The sequence below is a fragment of the Phaseolus vulgaris genome, chromosome 6 (assembly GCF_051622355.1).
Source record: "Phaseolus vulgaris cultivar YP4 chromosome 6, ASM5162235v1, whole genome shotgun sequence".
Classification (NCBI taxonomy): Eukaryota; Viridiplantae; Streptophyta; class Magnoliopsida; order Fabales; family Fabaceae; genus Phaseolus; species Phaseolus vulgaris.
The window spans coordinates 29,373,043-29,381,185 of NC_143503.1; the positions used below are offsets into that span (position 1 = coordinate 29,373,043).

At 32.9% G+C, this 8,143-nt stretch overlaps 1 long non-coding RNA gene across 1 annotated transcript; it reads left to right on the forward strand.

Moving 5' to 3' along the window:
• Positions 1–1,494: 1,494 nt before the first annotated feature.
• On the forward strand, positions 1,495–2,886 carry LOC137831959 (uncharacterized). Its single transcript, XR_011084500.1, has 2 exons — positions 1,495–1,656; positions 2,003–2,886. It is a non-coding gene; the product is annotated as an uncharacterized LOC137831959 (long non-coding RNA).
• Positions 2,887–8,143: the final 5,257 nt, after the last annotated feature.

Here is an 8,143-nt window from a genome sequence, read left to right on the forward strand (position 1 = left end):
TAGGAGAGACAAACATGGAGTAAAATTATATAATCTATAGTAATAATATAAAAATTATCTGTCACAAGTCCCTATTCTGTGTAGTGTGACCCATTATGTTTTTTTCCCTTTCTTTAACATCTCTTTTTTCTATTATCTGACGATCTCTTTTATTTTAGCCGTGGCCATTGTCCAATTATTGTAAAAAAAAAACATGTAGAATATGTAAAGGATATAATATAATAAATATACAATTGTAACTATGTACAATCAAATTAAAAACATCTTGGACATTGCTAAAACCAAAATAAAATTATAAAGCATCATATTTCCTGTTATCTACAAATTAAATTTTGTATCAATCTCATTTTTTCTTCAAAACATTCATAAAGACGTTTAGTTTATTTTTAGTTCGTCAAGAGACCATGGTTCTACATTTTCGTATTATAGATATTTCTTTAATCATTTTATATGCTGTATTGAATTTTCATAATGGCTAGGTACTTTATGTCGGTGAAGTACTTATAAGTATTATCAAATAGAGTTGGAAATGGAAATACAAAAGAAATTAGAATATTAATGTTCCTTGATGGTATTGCAGCTACGTCAAAAATTTGTTATATAGAAGCATGTTGTCTTAAATACTCTTTATATAAGATAGTAAACACTAAAACAAAAGGTTTTTTTTGAATATATGCTAACAATTATGTATAATTAACTTAAAAGTATTTAAAATGAATTTTCACCAACGTTATAGTGATGTCCTATTTTTAAATGGGTTATATTAAAAATAAAAAATTTAAAAAGTAGAGTTGAGTTGAAAACATGAAGATAGACTGAGAATTGTGATTTAAACAAATGTGAAATATTTAAAAGGTTTTAGAAGTGGTAATCTGCAATGGTGAGTTTGAAGTTGCACTCAGAAAAATGGGAGTTTGGGGAAAGCACACGACCAACAGTGGGACACAACTACAGCCAGCCACATGACAAAAACAAAGGCTGAAGACCCTTTTGTCCTCCATGAGTACGGATATCAACTGAAGCACAAACACTGCACCAAATAAAATAATTTTAAGAATATTATGAGTAAAACTTTACGGGTTAATATTTATATTATTATTTGCTGTAATAATGGTCTGATTCACTGTCTAATGTTCTACACTTTTCTACTTTAGCAATGTTATTGCTTCTAAAAATGTTTTTAAGGAAAGCATCATAATTGCTTAATAACGTTGATGAGAGAGACAGAAATTGTTGAAAAGAAAAGAAAAAATTGCAATGGCCAACAAAAATTATTTCATCTTCTCCTTTGTTAAGTCAGCCTCAGAAAACTACATTTCCAACATTTAACAATTTTTTTTCTTTATACTGGGCCCTGCTGACGTCACAGGTCCGTTTAGATCTTTCTGGGCCTTGGACCTGTCGCAATCAGGTCCATTGGGAAAGCCCACTGGCCGCCTAATGCACTCATCTTTCCTTTTTTCCTCCATATAAACCTCTGCACTTCCTCCATTCCCTCCCATCTTACCCATAACAAAAAGTTCCCTTTCTCTTTCACTCTCACTCTCACTTTTTTTTCTGTGTTTTTCTTTCTCTCTCCTTTCACCCTCTTGAAATAGTGGAGGGAGGAGAAAAGGGTCTCAAAGATGATACCAAAAGACGCGTTTTTTGTTAAAGGTACCAGTGTTTGCATGTGTTGAACTTGCAAAATAAAATTTGCATCACCTAGACTCATAGCTTGCACAGTTATCTTGAACCTTTTTAATATGTGTAATTCATGTTAAGGTGTATTTTTGTACTAGCTCAGCTTATGCTATATAAGATAATTATACTGTCACTGACTGAACTATTTTACTTTATGGTAAATTGAAGACATTCTCTTGTATTCTTTTAATTGTTTTTTACTTACTTTTTTTTCTCTCCTAGCTACTTTTTATCTAATCTAAAGCTGGCTCCTGCTTCTGCCTCTGCCATTCTTCTTCATTATTCTCTGCACTAATTAAGAGCATGATACATGATGCAGGTCCCTATAAGGGGTTTCTCATCTTGCACGTGACTAGCAGCAAGGTGGCCATGGTCAACCCTGTGAGAATTGGGAGGTGTGACCAAAAAGAAGCCATTAGTGGCTCTGAAATTGGAGCTGACAATTCCCCTGGGGTGGTGGCAGCAGCAGCTGTTGCAGCAGGAGCTTCATTCTAATCTGGTGCTATCCTATCTGAGCTTTTCCTACCTTCTCTCATCTTTCTTCTTCATCTAGTTTTTACCACACTTTGTTTTTGGTTGGAGTCTTCTTGACCTTGTAAGACCTTTTCTTGACCTTGTAAGACCTCCCATCCTATATGTTTTCTTTGTTTTTGCTTTTGTGGAAGACCCTATATCACAATCCACTGATATAGAGTTTGATCTCCTTCTTTCCCCGTTGCCACCCAACTCATCCTCTCCTTCCTTGTCTATCCCTCCTGAGCTGTTCCAATTTTGGCCAACCATGATGCAACAACTAATATTATGCCATGGCTTCAAAGAAATTGATTGAGAACCTTACCTTACCTTACCTTAGAACCTCCCTCAATGGGGGTACTTCAAACGTGCTAGCTATCCGGAGACCATGGCTTCCAAAAGTACAAATGGGGTAGCATTTATTTATGAGACCATGTTCTTTATTTATGAGAAATCAATGTAGCTTGTAGTTTGTGAAGCAGCTAGCATGCTTGGTCGTGGTCCTTAAGGTAGGTAGGTATGTATGTATGGTAAGTTGTAAAGAGTGGCCATAGTTAATAAATCAATGTTGCTTGTATTCAGAGGAATTCAAAAGCCTTCTGTGTGATATTCTGTTAAGGCAATCAATTTCGCTTGTATCATTGTGTACAGAATATTTATGCTATTGCAGACATCTGTTTCGTTGTTTTATATGTTGTTTGGCTGAGAAAGTGTGCAACTGCATACATATTCTTTTAGATCTAAGCAAGAGTCTCCCTCGTGACTGCTCCAATGTACAAATATCCACTGTATTATTGGAGTTATTATCTCTTTCTCTCTCTCTCAAATTCAGAAGCTTTCTCCCTCGTGACTGCTAGAGCCCCATCTCTCCATCCAATGCATAGGACTCAAAGGAATTAAACTCACTCACTCTCTCCATTTGAATAATATCAACCAGAAGAATGAATCACCCTTCTCTTGCTTAGTATTAGTCTTTTATTTCTCTCTTTTCATTTTTTTAGTGTATTTGAAATGCAAATGTTGAATTATCTACTGCATAGAGCAAGCACAGCAGCAAGTGAGAAAGTGTGAAAAATTTCTTAGCAAGTGAGATGGCTGCAAATTTGATGCTGAAAACGCTATTTCCCTGTCCCTCTCTTGATTTGGAAGGGTGCTTCAGCCATTCCTTTCACATAGCAGGGCAAGGACAAGCAATTTGGGATAGAATACAACCTGAGCCCATAAGGAATATCACACCCCCCAATGTTTTTGATGGGGCTGCCACACACACCTACCACCCTCAAATAGTGAAGAATAATACCTCTCAAATTACCACTTTCTCCTTCAATTCATTTTCCACATAGCAAAATATCAAATATGTCGGCATCATAAAAAAAAAAAACAAGAGGGTGGAGGTGGAATTGATGTGTTTTTAACCATATACCAATTCAGCTTCCTAACATATCGTTTCCATCAATCATCGGCACGTGGTAGCCCAACCTAATGGCGTAGACAAAGATTTTTCTCTGTATACATACTGTATGAAGTATATTCCAAAACGGATGCATAAAATTTTGTGTATTGACACGATTTGTGTGGTGGTTATGCAAGTCTAGGGAAAGAAAGAAACAAAGAAAGAACAGAAAGAAATTGTGACGCATCAACTACGGAAACCTTTTTCCCTACAAATTTAATTCAATTGCACATACCTTGACTTTAATAATTTATTCTGCTTTTTCAGAGTTTTAATTACAAATGTACTACATCAACTTTTATGTACTGGCACACTTTTTTTTTCTCGATTTTACTAATTGAAACGTAGCCGCGACGGCGAGCATAAATTTAAAGAATTTTCTGTATATAGGGTTGTAGGTGTATAAGTAAATGAAATTTTGCATGAATAAAGATGAATGTAAAAAAAAAATGCGTGGAGGGTAATTATAAGGTGAAGGTAAAGAATGCAGTGTAAAGGTTTGTATACATATTTTATGTGTCGAAAAGGGATAAAAGGTTGGTGAGTTGTGGCACAAAATGATGATGTCTATGAATGGACATTGAAAAGTTAAGTGCCTTTCCCTAGGGTATGACTTAGTAACTATTTAGCCTCACCCCACCAATGGGACCCTTTTTTTTTATCTTTTTTGTGTTTGTAGTTTGTGGCAATGAGGGAGCGATAACATAAAGGCTGAGCTTGAATTGTGTTACAGTCACAATATGCTTCACGTATTCCTTTTGAGGTCATTTGGCATTAGGTACTACCACCCTTGGCCCCATCTTGGTCAAGCCTTTTTCCACCTTTAGGTTACATGCGAACATGGCTCCTTCATTACCTCTTACTTTTTCTTCAATATCATTCCATTCACCACCCTTTGGAAGGTAAGGGAATCACATCTCAATAATGCCTTCATGGAAAAACACACATACAACAACTCAATTATTCAAATTCACATTTTCCACCACATACCAAATTTAACATATATAAACAATTCTCACTTCTACAATTAGTAGGGCTACAAACTCATTATTACATTTGTAGCATGCCAAGGAGGCCATGCCATTTTATTTCTCTCAAATAATTAACATCACATTGTATTACTTGTGTCATTTTGCAAAGTTTAACCTCCAATGACTTTATTATACATCAACTTATACCTCTCTTGCCATAGGAGGCCTTTCTTACTATCTTTAGTTGATGTTGTTGCACTCTTTAAGGGGGGTTTGGATGTTGGGAAAGATAGGTTTCTTTAACACTTTGGTGGAGGTGGATTTGAAGTGATTTGTGTATAAATAAAGGGTAGGGAGAAATGAGGAAAAAGGAGGAGAAAGTACTCTCTCTAAAGTGTGGTCACTTGAAAAGAAAGTCTGACTATTGATGATCGATTATTAGTATGTAATTGCATGTGCATTAAATTTTGAATGTGCATGGAGTTTGAACATGATTGTGTTTCAACTTATAAGGTAGTTTGATAGACTACATGACCAATTAAGAGTCTACACTCTCTTCCCTTAAATACACTCAAATTTATTCACTTTTCCTACATCAAAAAATCTAACTTTTCATCCATTTTCTCTCATTTCATTCTCTTCTCACTCCCACCATCATCCAAACAAGTCCATAAAGTTTGTGTTTTGTTATTTATAAAAAAAAAATATAAGAAAAAATGAGTTATAGTATGTTTAGATTCTAAATTTGATGGAAAGTAAAAAACTTTGTATATTAAACTCCTTCTTTTACTCTTTGAGCAATGAATTTTGTATATTAAACAATTATGTATATTAAACTTAATACCAAACTTAATATGATTAAAATTAATAATTAATATAATTATCTTCATTTACTTAGTTATTCTACAACATATAACATATTTTTAAAAATAATTCAAAAAAAATTAAAAAAATAGTATATAACCCTTTCAATTCAACCTGATTAAAGGTATGTTTAGGTTGGATAAATCTAATAAAAAATACAAAAATTCAATCTATTCTTTTTTTAAAATCAAATGATGAATTACTCAACTCAATCTAATTGGACTGGTGCACACCCATATGGCAAGTGGTGATGTGGTTAGTAAAACAATATATCAAGATTAAATTATACTCTAGGTTTATGCTCCCTAAATCTCAATATTAGACTAAGTCAGTGTTATAATAGTTAATTTAATTGTTATACATGTAATTTGATTATGATTTTATTTTTAAAAGACTTTATTACGAAGTGGACTTTAAGCCTAACTCAACCCCATAAAACCGGCTCATAAGGTTAAGGTTTGCACCCACTTATACACAATGAAAGGCTCTAATCTCTAGTCGATGTGGGATCTCCAACACACCCCCCTCACGCCGAGACTGCCAACTCGTGCGTGGGACTATATATTTTGGGTGGTCCGATAGCGGGTGGCACGATAGGCCCAACAAATACTCGTTAGGATAGGCTCGAAATGGCTCTGATACCATATTAAGAAGTGGACTTAAGCCTAACTCAACCCCATAAAATCGGCTCGATAAGGTGAGGTTTGCACCCACTTATATACTATGAAAGGCTCTCATCTCTAGTCGATGTGGGATCTCCAACACACCCCCCTCACGCCGAGAGTGATAGATAGAAGCTCGTGCGTGGGACTATATATTTTGGGTAGTCCGATAGCGGCCCGATAGCGGGTGGCACGATAGGCCCAACAAATACTCGCTAGGATAGGCTCGAAATGGCTCTGATACCATATTACGAAAGTGGACTTTAAGCCTAACTCAACCCCATAAAACCGGCTCATAAGGTTAAGGTTTGCACCCACTTATACACAATGAAAGGCTCTAATCTCTAGTCGATGTGGGATCTCCAACAGACTTGTCATAAATTTGAGAATATATATATATATATATATATAAATTATTTTAATTTTGACATGTCAAAGTATTGAATGTATAAAAATATATAATTGATTTTTAATAGGTTAAATTACTCTTATACATCTTGGAAGTTTAACTAAGATTTAGGGTTATTTTTTCCTCCATCCTCTTCGTGGGATGTTCAAAATTGGATAATTGGATAATTTGAAAATATGAATATATTTATGGATCTATAAATAAATTTTAAATAGTACAATTTATAATATATTTATAAATTTTAAATTATAAATCCAAACTGTATTTTCACAATACAATCTAAATGTATTTTCAAATTATGTTATTTAGAATACATTTTTAGATTCTACAATGTATGTATTTGTATATTGTGCAATCTTAACTCTGTAATATTCTCCATCCATTTCTATATTTGTAAAGGTGCAGAAAGAAATTATTGATTACAGAAAAAGAAAGAGCCTAAAATTCAACTCAAGCAATTTTAGGCCCAACCCATGATGAACTTGGTCCATATCGGGTTACTATGTAATGGGTTCGGTAATCCATTTTTCCACTTCCTATCATCTTTAAGCAATAATATAATAGTCCCTGCTTTTATCTGGTGGCGTAGTATAATTACACAACACTCACATGTTTAAATGTTATTGGTTTAAAAATTATTCTTAGAAATTTTAAGACGCAAAATTTATACCAAGTTTATAATTAAAAAATATTTTTTAAAATAAAAAAATGCAGCAAGCAAAATCAAAATTCACAATACACAAATAAAAACTTCATTTTGAAAATTATTGGTGCAGTGGAACCTCTCTTTTGGCATCTTAAGGTGTATTTGGATTGATGAGTGCATGTGTGTGTGAGGATGTATTTGGATTGATGAGTGCATGTGTGAGGATGTGAGAATAAAGTGAGGTTGTTTGTATTAAAGTATGTTAAATGGATGTGTGAGAAAAATTTATGGAAGATTGTGATTAATGGAATGATTGAGAGAAAAATTTAATTTTTTTTAAAAGTGTAAAATGTAAGTTTAAAAATTTATCCTTGTCTTTAAAAATATTTGAATAATGAAATATGAAATATATTTTTGTGAATATGAGTTAATTAAAATTTTGTAAATTATTTCTACTACCGATAAATAATTATTTGTAAAATATTAAAATTACAAATTTATTGTTATATTTTGAAAAACTAATTAATTAATTAATATATATATTTAAAATTAAATAATATAAATATAACTATTAAAATATTAAAATAATAATAATATTTAAAAAATTAATTTATAGAAATTATATACATAATCAATTATATATTATTCATAATTGATTATATATTTTATTATAATTATATTTTTATTATAAATATACTTAATATTTTTGTTTTGTAATATGATTTTATCTTTATTTTTTTTATTATTATAAACATGCTACCTGTTATTTGTTACCTATTACCTACTGTTACCTGTTACCTGTTACCTGCTACCTGCTACCTGTTACATGCTACCTGCTACCTGTTACATGCTACCTGCTACCTGTTACCTGCTACCTTTTACCTGCTACTTGTTACCTGCTACATGCTAACCTCTACTTGCTACATGTTACGTACTACCTGC